Source organism: Melopsittacus undulatus, chromosome 1 (assembly GCF_012275295.1).
Source record: "Melopsittacus undulatus isolate bMelUnd1 chromosome 1, bMelUnd1.mat.Z, whole genome shotgun sequence".
Taxonomy (NCBI): domain Eukaryota; kingdom Metazoa; phylum Chordata; class Aves; order Psittaciformes; family Psittaculidae; genus Melopsittacus; species Melopsittacus undulatus.
Genome location: NC_047527.1, coordinates 146420450 through 146434882, shown reverse-complemented (window position 1 = coordinate 146434882; position 14433 = coordinate 146420450).

Genomic DNA, 14433 nt, shown 5'->3' with positions numbered 1-14433 from the left:
AAAGCAGCTTGCTGATCCTCTGCATGAGAAGTCAGTATGTGGAGGCTGACTTTGGTGCTGTTTTATTTGGTTTTACCCCTTCAGTGTCACAGATAAATGCTGGAGACTTTACCAACAGGGGAAACTCCCATTCCCAGCTGTGCTGCACAATGAGCCTTGCTGTGAACCATTACTGCAATTTCCATAGCACTAGGTTCCTGAAACAAAATGGCAATGATTAGGGAAAAAACCTAAATAACCTGAAACAAGAAGGCACACATGTATGGAAATTCATGATGATGACTTCTGGCTGGATTAGGTTTATATATTTTAAAAAGTAAAGCTTTGTTCCCTTCCAAAATTTCTATACTAAGCTGTTTTTCCTGGGGAGGAATGGTCTGGAGAATCATAGAGCATTCTGCCTGCATTAACAGCATGGTTTTGTCATGGATTCATTGTCATGGGTTCTCCGGGATGGGGCAGAAGGTGTCATCAGTCCTCAGTCCCAGCAGTCCCTTGCTTTCCCATGATGAACACCCTTCTCTGCCAGGCTGTGAGTGGACTTCAGCAGTTCAGGGGGGAGGGAGAGTCCTGTTTTGTGCACAGAAAGCATTTGCTGTTGTTCTTTCTAAAAGTACTTTCCAGGGGGTTTTGTTTTGGCTTTAGTGTCCTTGAACTAATATATTGTTCCTTAGACTTGGCCTTTGGGGCAACTGTGTTATTTTACAAAGTTATTTACTTCTTCCCTGTATTTACAAAGTTATCTGCATTTACAGAAGATAAGAAGAAGTTTACATCTCCCAGGGATGTGTAGTGGTTTTTTTTCATTGAAAGTTAGACTAGATGTCTACTTCTTTATGGTTCTTACAAAGTTGGGAAAGAATGTGGTGTGCTTGTGCATGGAAATTTTCATGGCAGTTTTACAGGTCTGCATTTATGACAATATCTAAGCAGTAAATAGCCATTCTCTCAACAGAGAAAGGACGGTTATCCTATACTGTAGTGTGCTAATACTGAGCTGTTTCTGGATATTCGTTTTGCCTAAACTTGGAGCCCCATCTTTTAGTTTGCTTATTTGCTTATTTACACATTTCAGTTCGTAGTTTGTTTCTTGTCATTTGGAGGATATGAAAAATAAGCATCTGCTTCTTAACTATTAGCACATTATACTGTTGTATGACATCCATCCCCCCTGGATCTGGATGCTTATGCCCATGCTTAGAAGGGGGAGCGAGGTAAATCCCTGCTTCAGCCTCTCTCATTCCATGCTGCCTGCCCCAGCACAGATCCTTTGAAGCATGGTGGGGTGACAGGAGCCAGCGCTTGCTGCAGATGTGGTTGTCACATCAGCTGGAGATGAGAAAATACATGATCTTCAGTATGAGAGGAGCTCACTTCTGTGTGCTGAGATGGCAGATGTGCAATCCTGAGTGGCACAGGGATGGGCCTCCAAGCTTCCCTGTGGGAGGTAACCCCATTTTCCCTGCCTTGGCCCATTTTCCAGCCCCAGGCAAATGAAAAGAGCTAGGTGCCTGTTCCTGCTCAGGCTTCAGTGAGTCTGGGGCTGCATGGGCTCAGCAGCAGCTCCATAGTAGGGGAAATGCTCTCTGCATGCCAAGAGGGGAGAGACCTGGCAGTCTGGTTTCCTTGTTTCAAGGAATACTGCCACTGTCCTAGAAGAAATTACTTGGATACAGTAATCCTGGCAGGTCTGTGACTGCACAAAATGTGATACATTTGGGATATGGGGCCTTGCTCAGCTGTGTCCTTCCCATCCCAACCCATCCCAGAGTGGACAGGAGGAATCAAGCTACTCCCTGGTAGGGGTGATCGAGTGGGCAGCAGGAACAAACACTGTGCCCAGGGTCCCCAGATGCCTTCCTTGTGACAGGGCATGAGGCAGCATTTGAAGTGGAGGGGGACAAGGCAAAAGACTCTTTGCTTCTCCAGGAGAAGCACTCCTGGATTGTTTGAGCAGAGTAGCCTTTGGGGACAGGATCTCACTTGTCTCCATGAATGTGAGGAGAAAAACAGTTATCTTGAGAGGAGGCAAAGGCAGGGACTAAGAAAACTGGGAAGGTGGCAGCTTGTGGACTTGGATATGCCAGGAAGACAGGTCACTGGGGACAGCGGGCATCTGAGTATGCTCTGCGACAGAAAACAGACATAGCAGAAAGGAAAGACCACACAGCAGCATGAGGTTTACAGCCTAAAGATGGAAAGGATGCAGAGAAGAGAAAGATAGGAGGAAACAAGGTGGTGTTGTGGGAAAGGTGGTAAGGGACTTTCTTGGACTGAGCAGCCTGTTGAACAGCACTGCGGGCAGATGCCTCCTCACATTTTCAAAGGCCCCATTGACTGAAGTCATGTTAATGATCAATTGGTTGACATTTGGTGGTGTTGGATGGCCAAATGACTATAAAATTCAGTCTTTAGAAATTGCTAAGATATATAGGACCTTTTATTTCTAAATTTTATGTTACCATAAATATATGTGATTAATTTAAATTGAGAAACCTTTGGAATATCTATGGGCTTCTGACATTTAAACATTATTTTTACCTTTTCATCCTCCTAAATGATCCTGAGTCTCTGTTTGGACTTGATAAGCACATCTGCATGATTTACGATGGGAAGAAAGATTATTTCCCTCCTCAGTAGCTGTACAGATGCAGGGGAAGAACACAAATGAGGAATTAATGTTAGGAAGGAAATGATAGCTCAGATTTGGGGTTCAGAGGGAAATGATGAAGTGCTTGTGGAGCGTGTCTTTGGGTTAGCCTCATTAATTACAGAAATGCCACTAGATCAGGCTTTAATGCCATGGTTATGAAAGGGAATGTTGCTAGTCTGAAGCAGTCAACAAGCCCCATCCTTTGATTTGTGCTGCTTAATATTCAATGGAGATGAAATGTGGGGTTGAGGGAAGAGTGCTGTTAAATTAGATTTTTAGCAGAGTTAGATTTATCGTGTATCATTTTAAAGATGACCTTTTAAACAAAGTCCATGTTCAATCTCATTTGAAAGACCTTATGAGTGAGAGCACCTGGAAGATTTGTGTTGGTATAATGATAGGCACAGTATAAGAGAAACAAGGGCAGTAAGCTAAAACAGCATCACTAGATGATACTTCAGACTATATAGGTATGAAAATCAGGTTTCTAGATGGCAAAAGGAATACAGGGATGTTAACAGAGGAATAAGTGTGCCTCCATCAGCTGTTCAGGTCTGAGGGGTAAAGAAAAACCATGCACTTGCTAGTTTTTTTGATACAATGCTTGTAATGGTTTGTTTTGCTTTAGCAGAGCTGCCGCTGATGGCTCTGAGTTCTCTTGCTTTTAGCCACTTCTCAAGTCTTTCTTTGAGGTGCACCACTTCTTCAGGTCACTGTTTTTTAATGTGTGCCAGTTAATCTCATTCTCCCATCATTTATGGCACATCCAACAGAAATAAAGGTAAAAAGAAAAGTAACTTTGATAAACGATGGGCCAGAAAATACTTCCTCCCAGTCTTTCTCTGGTAAAATAGCAGTTGGTAATACTGGCCTTGTTCCTGCCTTTGCAATTTCCACCTGAAGATTTTTATGTGTGATAAGGAACAAGTTACTCAATCCTTCCGAACAACAACATGATAGCAGTTATGGAAGTACTAATTACCACCTTAGATAGAGAAAAAGCCAAATAAAACTTGGAAATACTCTTAACCTTAAGAAATACTCTTAAGATGAGGCTTTTTTCCTCCTGAGAGCAAAGTTTGATTAAAATTGAAGCAATAGTTTTCTTTTTGTAGCTGAAGAGTATCTTATATCAGCAGAAACATTTTTTCAGGTGCTTTGTGTGTATTCAGACATTTAAAAATGGCTTTCAAAAATATGCAGTGGTTACATGTATCATACATAACAAAAGTCGATACAGACATAGCAGCAAAAAGTGTGAGCAAAGCATCTTTTAGAGTATATTGAACATAGCTCCTGTCTGCTTCAAGTCAACTTGCTAGAGGAACCAATGTGTTCAGTAACCATAAGCAGTTCATTGTTGCATGGCTATAGTGTCAAAATGCTAATTTCAAGTCCCACTTTCATGGTGAGATCTCATTATACCTTGCCTTGGAAAACCTGCATTTATTTCAAACATTATGCAAACATTATGGTCTGTAAAAGGCCTGTGCCCCTTTAGGGGTTTTTATACATGTAGTAAACTAAAACTGTTTTGTCTTTCTGTCATGTCATTTAATAGACTGTCTACTCAGCCTGTGGGTCCAGAGTAGCTGCTCAGGATGTCTGTTCCATCCTGGTGACAGGCACAGCTGAGCTGCACCCCAGTCCCGCTATCATGATAAATGTTTTGGTGTAAACCTATTTCATTACATAGCATCTCTGGTGAGCTCCAAAATCCTACCTGGCTAGGAGGTGCACCAGAATTCCCTCTGTTTTCTGTGTAGGTAAGAGATGGGTTTTCCACTTGTTGTAAAACTAAAAATGAAATAAAATGGGAGCTACCACTCTATGAGCATGGGAACCATCTGATGGGGTAGGGCAGAGTGAGCAGCTGAAAGGATAGAGGTGGACAGGCAGAAAAAGCCTCTTACCACTGAGAAGAGCAGTAACTTATTTTCCCCTAAGGGCTTTTTTCCTGCTGATCTATATAAAGTTGTTTGGCTGTCTGCCTTTGTTCCTGCTTTCAGATTAAGTAGGACATTTGCCTTTGGCTCAGATTAAGCTTTTATAATACTGTTGAGCTCTCCTGAATTTTGCCAAGTGCCTGTGCCAAAGCAGACATGTCACTGATTTGCACAGGAGCTGTGTGGTTCAGGCATGCTAGCAGCATGTGCTTTCACAAATGCTGCCCTGGAAACACACTCTAAATATGTAATAACTTGGGCATAGAAGAATCCAGAGGAGTCTGGGAATGTCAGAACTGAAAATCAGCTTTGGAAGGTTTCACAGGGATGGGGATTGTTCTTGAACTTCAGAAAATCAGAATTGCAAATTTTCTTTATTTAAACGTACCTTGTTCCTCCTCTTTTGAAGGTATTTTTAAATGCCCCTCATAGCTACTTTCTTCCTTCACAAATCTTCTCTCTGTGTTTTACCTAAAAAGCAATTGGAATGGATCTGTCATTTTTGACTATTTCAGTTTCTAGGTGCTCAGTCTAAGGAACCTTGATGGGATCTTCTGTTAAGTGAGCAGAAATAGTGTCTCTGAACTTGTAGGTCCTCTAAATAAAGATGTCTTGAGAACAACCTGAAAATGTTGGTCATTAGAGAAGGAGTTTTGCTTGTCATAGTTGAGTGTATGGTCCTCCTCACATGCAAGTGAGAATGCTGAGGGTGAAGCTGCTCTTCACAGCATGAAGCAGCTGTAGACCTTTCTTACTGTTGTCCCAAGTCTGTAGAGATTTATTTGATCCTGCACAGGGAATAATAAGGTTTGGTGGATTACTCTGCTTATTTATCTCACCAGTAATGCTCCAAGTCTTTACTGGTGGAAAGGATTTGGGGAATCTTCCGTTCAGCTGGTACAAATGTATCCAGCAGTTTTTCAACATTAAATTGCTGGTAGTTTCTATCCCTGTCTGTAATGGCTGCGATTGGAGCAGGCAATGACATATTTGCGCATCTCATTTCTCACTTCCTTTCCCAGTAAGATAAAAATCAATTACTTGCATCAGTGGAGAACAGAAGTCTGAAAGATGGTGTTGGTTAAAAAAATAAATACCTGAGGATCTAACACTTCCTGATGCCTTTATTACCCAGAAATTGCTTCCTCTGAATCACAGAGTTAGTGTTGTAAAACTGCCCAAAATGTTGGAGTAATCAGATTTTAGGAAGTTTCAGAAGTGAGTTTTGCTAACACAACAGTAAGTTTGTGTCTCTTCTCCAACTCCTGAACCAGTCCAAATGCTTTCTTTAATAATTAGATGGAAACATTTCAATAGAAGCATCTCTGCAATTTTGGCAGCAAGTGACAGCCTCAGGCGGTTTTTAATTAGCACCTTTTTGATATTGTTAGCTAAATTAGTCAAGTATGAAATAAGCTTCCCCAAATGATTATCTGCAGATTGCACTTTGAATCTTGCATCTGTCTTAAATTGTGGACACACTGCTGGCCTGATAATGCTATTAACTCGATTGTGTATCTTGCTTCTAGCTAATTTGTGGTGCATAATCTGAATGAAATCTGGTGTAGATGGATAAAATTCATCTTAAAAGTGCCTGGCAGCTCTTTGGTACTGGCATTTATCACATTATAGTTTTCAAGTGTAGTCAATGCACTTTTCCTCATTACCTGCATCAGAGAACTTGATCTCATATGTATTTCATAAGTAGAAATCATTCATTTTTGTTATTCTGGGTATATGTGGCTGGAGTAGATACCTGCTCTGGGCCTGTAAGAGGTGTAATCCTGGTTATAACTTAATGCTGCATCAGACATGAAATTGATATTACAGGCGTTACTGTCCTTGTTTGTTGAATTTAGTGTTTCACTCTTCTTGCATTAAAATATATATGCAAGAACCTAAAACTGTAAAATAATAATCCTTATGTAAGAAAACAGTGTCACTGATAACCATTGCCTGAGAGATTTTCCTTGGCTAAGGAGGCTATATGAAGTCTCTTCGCATTTTTACCTACCTCAGGCACTAAACCACTGTGCTTGTAATTGTTTAATGCAGCTCACTTACAAGCATCCTTTCTGCAACCATTCCTTTAGCCTCCTCAGTCCCCACTTACTCGCAAGGCTGATTTTCACTGTAAAAGAATGACCTGCCCTCAGCTGCCCTTAATTATCTTCCAAGGTTGGGTTCAGGTTAGGTTAGTTAGCTTTAGGTGCTTAGGAAAACCCCTTGTTTAGTACATTCTACCTGTAGGAATGAGATAAGGAGGTGTAACTCTCTGTTGCCCTACAGCAATGAAGCTGAGGAACACACAGCTATGGTGAGTAGAAACAACAGATTTTGTGTAGCATGGTGGTGTAGGAGATCTGAGCTGAAGGAAGTTAAAAGCTCAGGAACCAGAGAAAATGCAAGGCAGAGCAGTGAAGGACTGGTTACATACTCAAATTACAAACCATTTCTTTCATTTTCTTCTTGCTTTACTTCTATGTTAAGCCTATTTGGCAATTAAATTGCAAAGCAAAACATCCTTTGACTCAGGGTACAGCACTGTAATTTGTCTGCAGCAAGCTCTCTCCCTCTGTTATTTAGATAGCTCACCTGAAGGCAGCAGTGGATCTTCAGGAGCTTATTCTACCTTGAGTACAGGATAAAGATGCCTGGTGGTTAGTGTCCCAGCTGTGACTTTGGTATCTATGGTGGCTGGTCTGTTCTCGTTATCCCTTTGGGGCTGATGTGTAGATAGATTATGATTTAGACGCCTTCAAATCATTTATAGACATGAACCTGACAAACATACTGGCCACTGAACATGATGTAATTAATTGTGAGTTAATCATGAAACTACTAAGATGATATTAAACGCTGGGAAACCTATGGCTTCTGCATCCTGTATAGATTTAAGGTTTTTAAGGGCTAACAAATCTTTGTTATCATCAGATCAGCATTATTGAGACCCTTGGCCTTTAAAATATACAGCTTCAATTACATAAATAAGGGTCTTTTATTGCATCAGCAGCTTTTTAATTCTAAAACTGACTCTCAATCCATGATAAGCTACTGACTTCATGGCAGTCAGAGAAGTGAGAAGTGATGAGAATTGAGAGAAGTGATGCTAATAGACTTCTGCTTTTAAAGCAATTACAAAATATGGTACACAGAAAATATCCAAGATGCCTTTTTCTGTTCTTTTGCCCTAGAGCAGTGAATACCTCACTTCTCAAAGGTTGCAGCCTCAGAGTAGGGCAAAGGATCTGAATTATCAAATAAATAATCTCTGTGAAGCTTTTCGACGGACAAGAATAGGTCCTGAGGGCTTGAGAAGACTTGAGTAATATGGGCTCCTTGATAGTCTTAGGCTCTGTGTCCTCTCTTACGGGGAGGGGATGTGGAACCGCCATTGGAGTCACTTGTAGATTTCATGTGGCTAGAAGTGTACTCTGGAAATGGCAGACACCAGTTTGTTCCAGTCTAAAACAACTGTTAAGAAGCAACTGCTGGTAAATTGTTGTATGAGTTGGACTGGGCTTCCTTTTAGACTGTAGCAGTATAAAATTAATGGTTTTGTACATAACTGACATCTTTTCTGTGAAGTGAGTCTTCTTTATGTCATTTTTCAGCACTCACAGTTCTGCTCCGGGTGTTTTGTCTACATGTACAGTTGCACTGTAGGGATACCAATGTAAAGGCACTGAAGCCAGATAGTCTTTGTGGGCTGTAATAATGAGGTCAGACCTTTAGGTCTGAAATGGGCACCCACCCACCATGCAGCTGAAAAGGAAGAGGGGTGGTGTTGCACTACTGTCAGTTCCTCTTAGTTTCTTGGAACATTTCTGCTTTCCTAGAGCTCCCAGGACTTCCTAGCCATTAGGCCTTGGCTCAGTCTCTTGTCCGCAGTTCATTAGTCACAAGACTTTGCCCTGCCTTACTAATAGTCCTCAAGTCTTCACACATTGTGTGTCTGTAGATTTTGCCTATTAGATATCCTTTGTTAAAGCACTTACAGTACTGTCTGCATCCATTTCAAACTCTGACATCCATCACTTGAGTGTGGCATTGAATGCAGAGATTCTTCAGTCTTCTCTAGCTCTTTTAGTACCCCTTCAGGCTGTTTAGGAGGGTCATCTTTACATGTCCATCCTTAGACTCCTGAGCTTTCTTGGAGCTGCTTGGAATGCTGGCACCCTCATTAAATATCCACCTCAAGTCCTTGAAACAGTCCAGGAAACAGAGGATCTTTTATTCTATTCTGTAATCCCAAACCTGACATAGATATGCTCCCATGCCAGCCACAGCTAGTGCTGCTTGACAGCATCTAACTTCTGGCTATCTCCAGGAAGAGCTGTTTGGTAGTATTGTCCCAGCCAGCCTTTGGAGCTAGAGCCTTGGAAGAGGACAGACAACCTCAGAGTGCCTGACAGCTCCAAGGTCTGTGAACACATGGGCTATCTAGAGGTTAATTTATCAGTGCCTGGGCACTTTCAAGTTGTGCTTTTCCAAATGGGTCCTCAAGGTAGCAAGCCATCTGTAGCTCTCTTTCTCTCAGTATCTTTCTCTGAAAATGTAGAATTCATGAGACATTCCTTTTTAAAGGTCACCCAGCACTGGAGGCTTCCATGATTCTGCGGATAGTTTTGGCCTATCTGGTGCTATGAAAGATCTGTAGTTTCAGTCTTTTAGCATGTCCAGGTACTGGTGGAGGAGCTTCTGTTTCAGAGTAGAAAGTTAACTGGTGCTCACACTCTGTGAGAGGCTGCCTGGCTACCCTCTGCATGGGAGTTTTTCCATATGCCAGAGGTGGAAAAAACCTTCTCATCAATCTTGTTTAGCACTAGCAGGTTCTCAGTGACATTTGGCATCAGCTCCATTGCTATGACTTAGTGTTCACACGACTCTGGGGAGAACAGGGCTGTTCTGACAGCTGCTGGGCTCTGGCTTCTCTGGCACCAGCCCATGCCTTTGGGCTATATGGATAGAGCTGTACATTTGGAACAAGTTCTCATCATTGCCTGTCACAGTAAAGCTTACTTCTAGGAGACTGGCTGTCAGTACGTGCCAACAAATGGACGGAGTGGCCCAAGATTTGTCTTGGAAAGCCTTTGGCTTTCCAGTGCTTTCTCTGATGTCCCTTGCTGATCATTTTTCCAGGGACTCCTTTCAGAAAGGCCTCAGAAATTAAGATCTTAATGGAATTTAAGAGACCAGGACAGGTTCTTTTGCTTTAGGTGAGCCATGTTAGAAGAGGTACTTCTATATACCAAAGGAAATAAAAGATGAGGAGTGGATATCCATTGCAGATTATAAGAATGATACTGTGTGTATTTGGAAATGCGCATGTAAGTTAGCATCCCTAGTGCAGTGGTGGCATTTTCTCAAAGTGTTTCACAAGGTGTTTCTAAGTTTCAGTTGTTTGCATTGCAAGAACTGATGCTTTTTCACTGAATAAAGCCATTTCCAGGTGCTGGAAAGACCAGAGTAATTTGGCTGCCCCAAGACAAGTGGGTATGTTCCCCTTGCCAGCCATCTCAGGGCGGCTGCTAGCCTGAGTGCTATGGACATGAGCTGGTGCAGGAGGTGCCAGCAGGTCTGGCTCAATGTCCCAGGACATTCCTTTCTGGATGTGACAGTCAGTGTGCCTGTGGCAGTTCTGAAGTGCCCAGGGGTGACAGATCCAAAGGCACTGTGTGAAGTGGCCCCTGTCTTTCAGTGAATATGAAACAAAAGGACCAAGAATGCCAGTATGGCATAGAAGAGATTAAAAACACAAACAGCACTTGAAAACCTTGAATTTATTCAGACACATTAGAATTACATTTGTAAAACTGAAGCTTTCTGTTCTCATGCAGCTCATTCTATAAAAACAGTGAATTGATACCCTTTTAGATTTTAAAATAGTCAGGGTTATTTCAGCTTTATTGCCTTTTATGCTGCTGTTTGGAAACAATTCGTGTTTGTTTACATCTGAACTTAAAATTGCATTGCAGCACTGCATTTTGCAATGGTAGCAGATGTTGGTGACATTTTAGAGAGCCAAAGTAACAGCTGTGAGTTGTGAAGTCATCATTCTGTCAGGGGATTCTTCTTACAGCTTGTCAAGCAAAAGAGCAAATCTTGAGTGACAAATACACGTATTTACCAGAAGTTTATTTCAGGCATTGCTGGGTACCCACTGCTTGTGTGGAGCTAAGTATCATGGGGTATAGATGCTGCAACGATGAACCTGAAGGTGTCCTAACAGCCAGAGCAATCCATACATCTGAGAAGATGGATCATCGCCAAGTGCTCAAGTGAGCTTCACAGATTCACCATGGTGAATGGGGTATTGCTATCTAAGGAAAAAAGCTGGTCAGCTCACATGGTTTAGATCCAGGCTCAAAGGAGAATATGGCTTTCTTAAGAACAAGTAACCAGCAACTGGTGAACTAAGCTTCAGGATCAGTGTAACCAATCCAACAGGTAAACCCCAACACCAGGCATAAGATGGTTATAAACACCCATGGATTCTAAGCACTTTCCCGCAGCTCATTCCAAACACATATGCATAAGCACATCTTGATAGTCATGTACACCTCCATGGGGGTGTGGGTTACAGGAGCACTCTTGAGCATCCCCCACTGTTGTGGTGTTTGGGAGGTGGGGTGTTCATAGCATTATGGGGGCAGCTTCTGGCTGTATCACCCCCCCATCCATGGCTCCAATCCTACTTCTCACAGCTGCAAAGGGGCAGACTTCCTCTATGTTCCTTTCAAGCTCATGTCTTTCACATGTGCCCTGGTCACTGTTTAATCTGCCTGCTGATTGTCCCAGTCAGGTTTTGGCACTGCTAACTTGCTCTCAGCATTACCAGCTTTCTCCCAGAACCACTTAACAGGCATTTTATTTTGCCACTGGGCTTATGTTCGCATTCCTGCCTTATCGCTACTATTATCCAGGCCATGTTGCCAGGAGGGATGGGTACAGGCTCCTAAGAGATGAGGAGAGAGGTGAACCTTAAGTCCCATTTCTCTGCTATTGGGGTCAGACACAGAGTCTCAGCACACCTTTACCTTGCATGCTCACATCCCTCCTCTGCCAGTATGCCACTTACTGCAGTTACAAGTATTGTTAGCCTGATGTAAGTATATGCTCACCTAGCTGAGCATTTGGAGCAGACTGGATCCCAAAAGTGTAAAAAGCAAAGGAACACACTTGTGCTGTAATAACACTGGCTTTATGTGTTAGGAAGGTGCCAGCTCCTCTCCTCCATTTGTTAGCTACGCTGACTGGGATGTTTCTTGTGCTATGAGGCACAGCAGTGCAAAAGGGTGATAAGAGAAGCATCTGGCTTATTCAAGGTCTTTATGGATAATAAAGGTATTTCTACCCCCATTCTTCTTGCAGATGTATTCTCTTCTTTTACCTGGATGTTTCTGTCTGTGTTGAAGTTATGGACTTTCAGCCTTGGCCAAGATTTTGGATGTGTTAGCCGAGGACTGTTTGCCTGCATATGTAAATAAGTGTTTCGTGCTTGCTTAGGTTCCTCAGTGTATAATCATATGTGAGGAAGGAATTATTTACAACGAGGGTGGTGAAACACTGGCACAAGTTGCTCAGAGAGGTGGTGGATGCACCATCCATGGGGACATTCAAGGCCAGGCTGGATGTGGTTCTGGGCAACCTGATCTAGCTGAAGATGTCCTCAACATAAAAAGGACACGGAGCTGTTAGAACAAGTCCAGAGGAGGCCATGAGGATGATCAGGGGACTAGAGCACCTCCCATATGAAGACAGGCTGAGAAAGTTGGGGCTGTTCAGCCTGGAGAAGAGAAGGCTGCGTGGAGACCTCATAGCAGCCTTCCAGTATCTGAGGGGGCCTACAGGGATGCTGATGGGATGCTGGGATTGTAGTGAAAGGACAAGGGATAACAGGCTAAACACTTTTAAATGGGAAGTTTAGATTAGATATAAAGAAGAAATTCTTTCCTGTTAAGGTGGTGAGGCACTGGAATGGGTTGCCTAGGGAGGTTGTGAATGCTTCATCCCTGGTGGTGCTAAGGCCAGGTTGGACAGAGCCTTGGGTGACATGGTTTAGTGGGAGGTGACCCTGGTCGTGATAGAGGGGTTGGAACTTGATGATCTTAAGGTCCTTTCCAACCCTAACTGTTCTATGATTCTATGTCCTTGCTCATTGAAGGGGGTTGGTCTATATGATCTTTGAAGGTCCCTTTCAACTCAAACTGTTCTACGATTCTATGATCCCAGCACATGGATTAACCACATGTATTTAACAGGCAGACAGAGTGTCTGTCCACCTTCCTTGGAGTCAACAAAACAACAAAATCGGCTTTGAAACTTGTTTTTATCTGAGCATTTGTCATTGTAATCAGTTTTCAGATAGCTTTGTACAGGTAAACGAGTGAAAAATGTAGTGTTCATTAAAAATATTCTGTAAGAAATATATTTACATTCATTTTTTTAGTATAGGATATTTATATTGTATAATAGGCAATATATATATTTATGATAGGCACTATATACATAATATTATATAATAGGCAAGTCCAGAAGAGAGAATAAAACCTTCCCATACACATAAATATCCGACTGTTGATGAAAAATCTGTTACTTGCGTTTAAAAAACCGAAGTGGCCTCCTGAGAAGGCGGTTTGTTCCCTGTAGTGCACTTGTCTTAAAACCGTTTCAAAAGAGAATCTCTGTTCTGTATTGGACGAGAATGTAAAGGGTGCAGTGCGCCCTTTGTCTCACTAGATGGCGATATTGCCCTCGAAACAGTGCCAGCCTCGCAAGAGCTGTACGGAAGGGTAGATGTCATTTATTTAGGTTAGCTGGGTGTTGCTTGGCTTCTGAAGGTAAGGCAGGTTGACCAAACTTCTGTTGCATTGGTGTTAACGCTTAAGCACATCTGGATTGTTCTTTTTTGCTCTGGGTTTGCTGGATTTTCCTGTCTGTGCACAGAGCAATGTTGCAGAGATTGTGCAAATGTAATTCTAAGGTGACTTCTTGTCAGAATTAGAAAGGGTGCTTCAAGGACTGAAATAGAATCATAGAATCATAGAATAGTTAGGGTTGGAAAGGACCTTAAGGTCATCTAAACAAAAGCAACATAGCCCCACGTCCCTGCTTGTTTTTCAAGTCTGTAAGTTATAAGGACTTAATATACAAGCCAGTGGTGTGTGAAGAAAAACATGGGTCAAGAAACAGGATTCCAGAACTTGGTGTTTCAGAGAAGGCAAGAAGCACATGAAGAAGATCAGAAACAGGAGTGAAAGGAAATAAAGGATGACTGAGCCCTTGGGGTTCATAGTATGGACAAGGTAGCAAGCTGTGGAAATTGATAGGAATAACAGCTTGGGTTTAGGAACAAGGTGTGTGGGGGGGAAGAACAAACTCTTTATGCGTAAAGAAGCATTACAAACCTTTGTGACCCATATGGGAGCAGAGCAGGAAGGATGTTCAAGGACTCAGCTTGAGAAGGTTTTTGATAAGCCTGAGATTTTTCTGTGTGTCAGGAAGGTTTCTTGGCTCTTCTGGGTGCAGCTCAATTGTCCCTCTAACAACCTGTGGAGCTATAAAGATATTCCTGAGAAACAAATACATCAACAGTAGAAAAAGTTAGTTTGACAAATGGCTGGAAAATGTCCTAGCAAAGGATACTCCATGCAAGTGTGCTGCAGTTTCTTTGCTCTTCATATTCCCCATAGGCATGTCTTATTGTCAGGAGAAGCTGTTTAGTTTTTCATTTGTAAGGGAAAATCCTTGACCAAAGCGTATCTAAATGCAAAATTCTTCTCCAGCTGTTATTGCCTTCATGTTGGTTGAGGCTCATAAAGGGCATTTTTG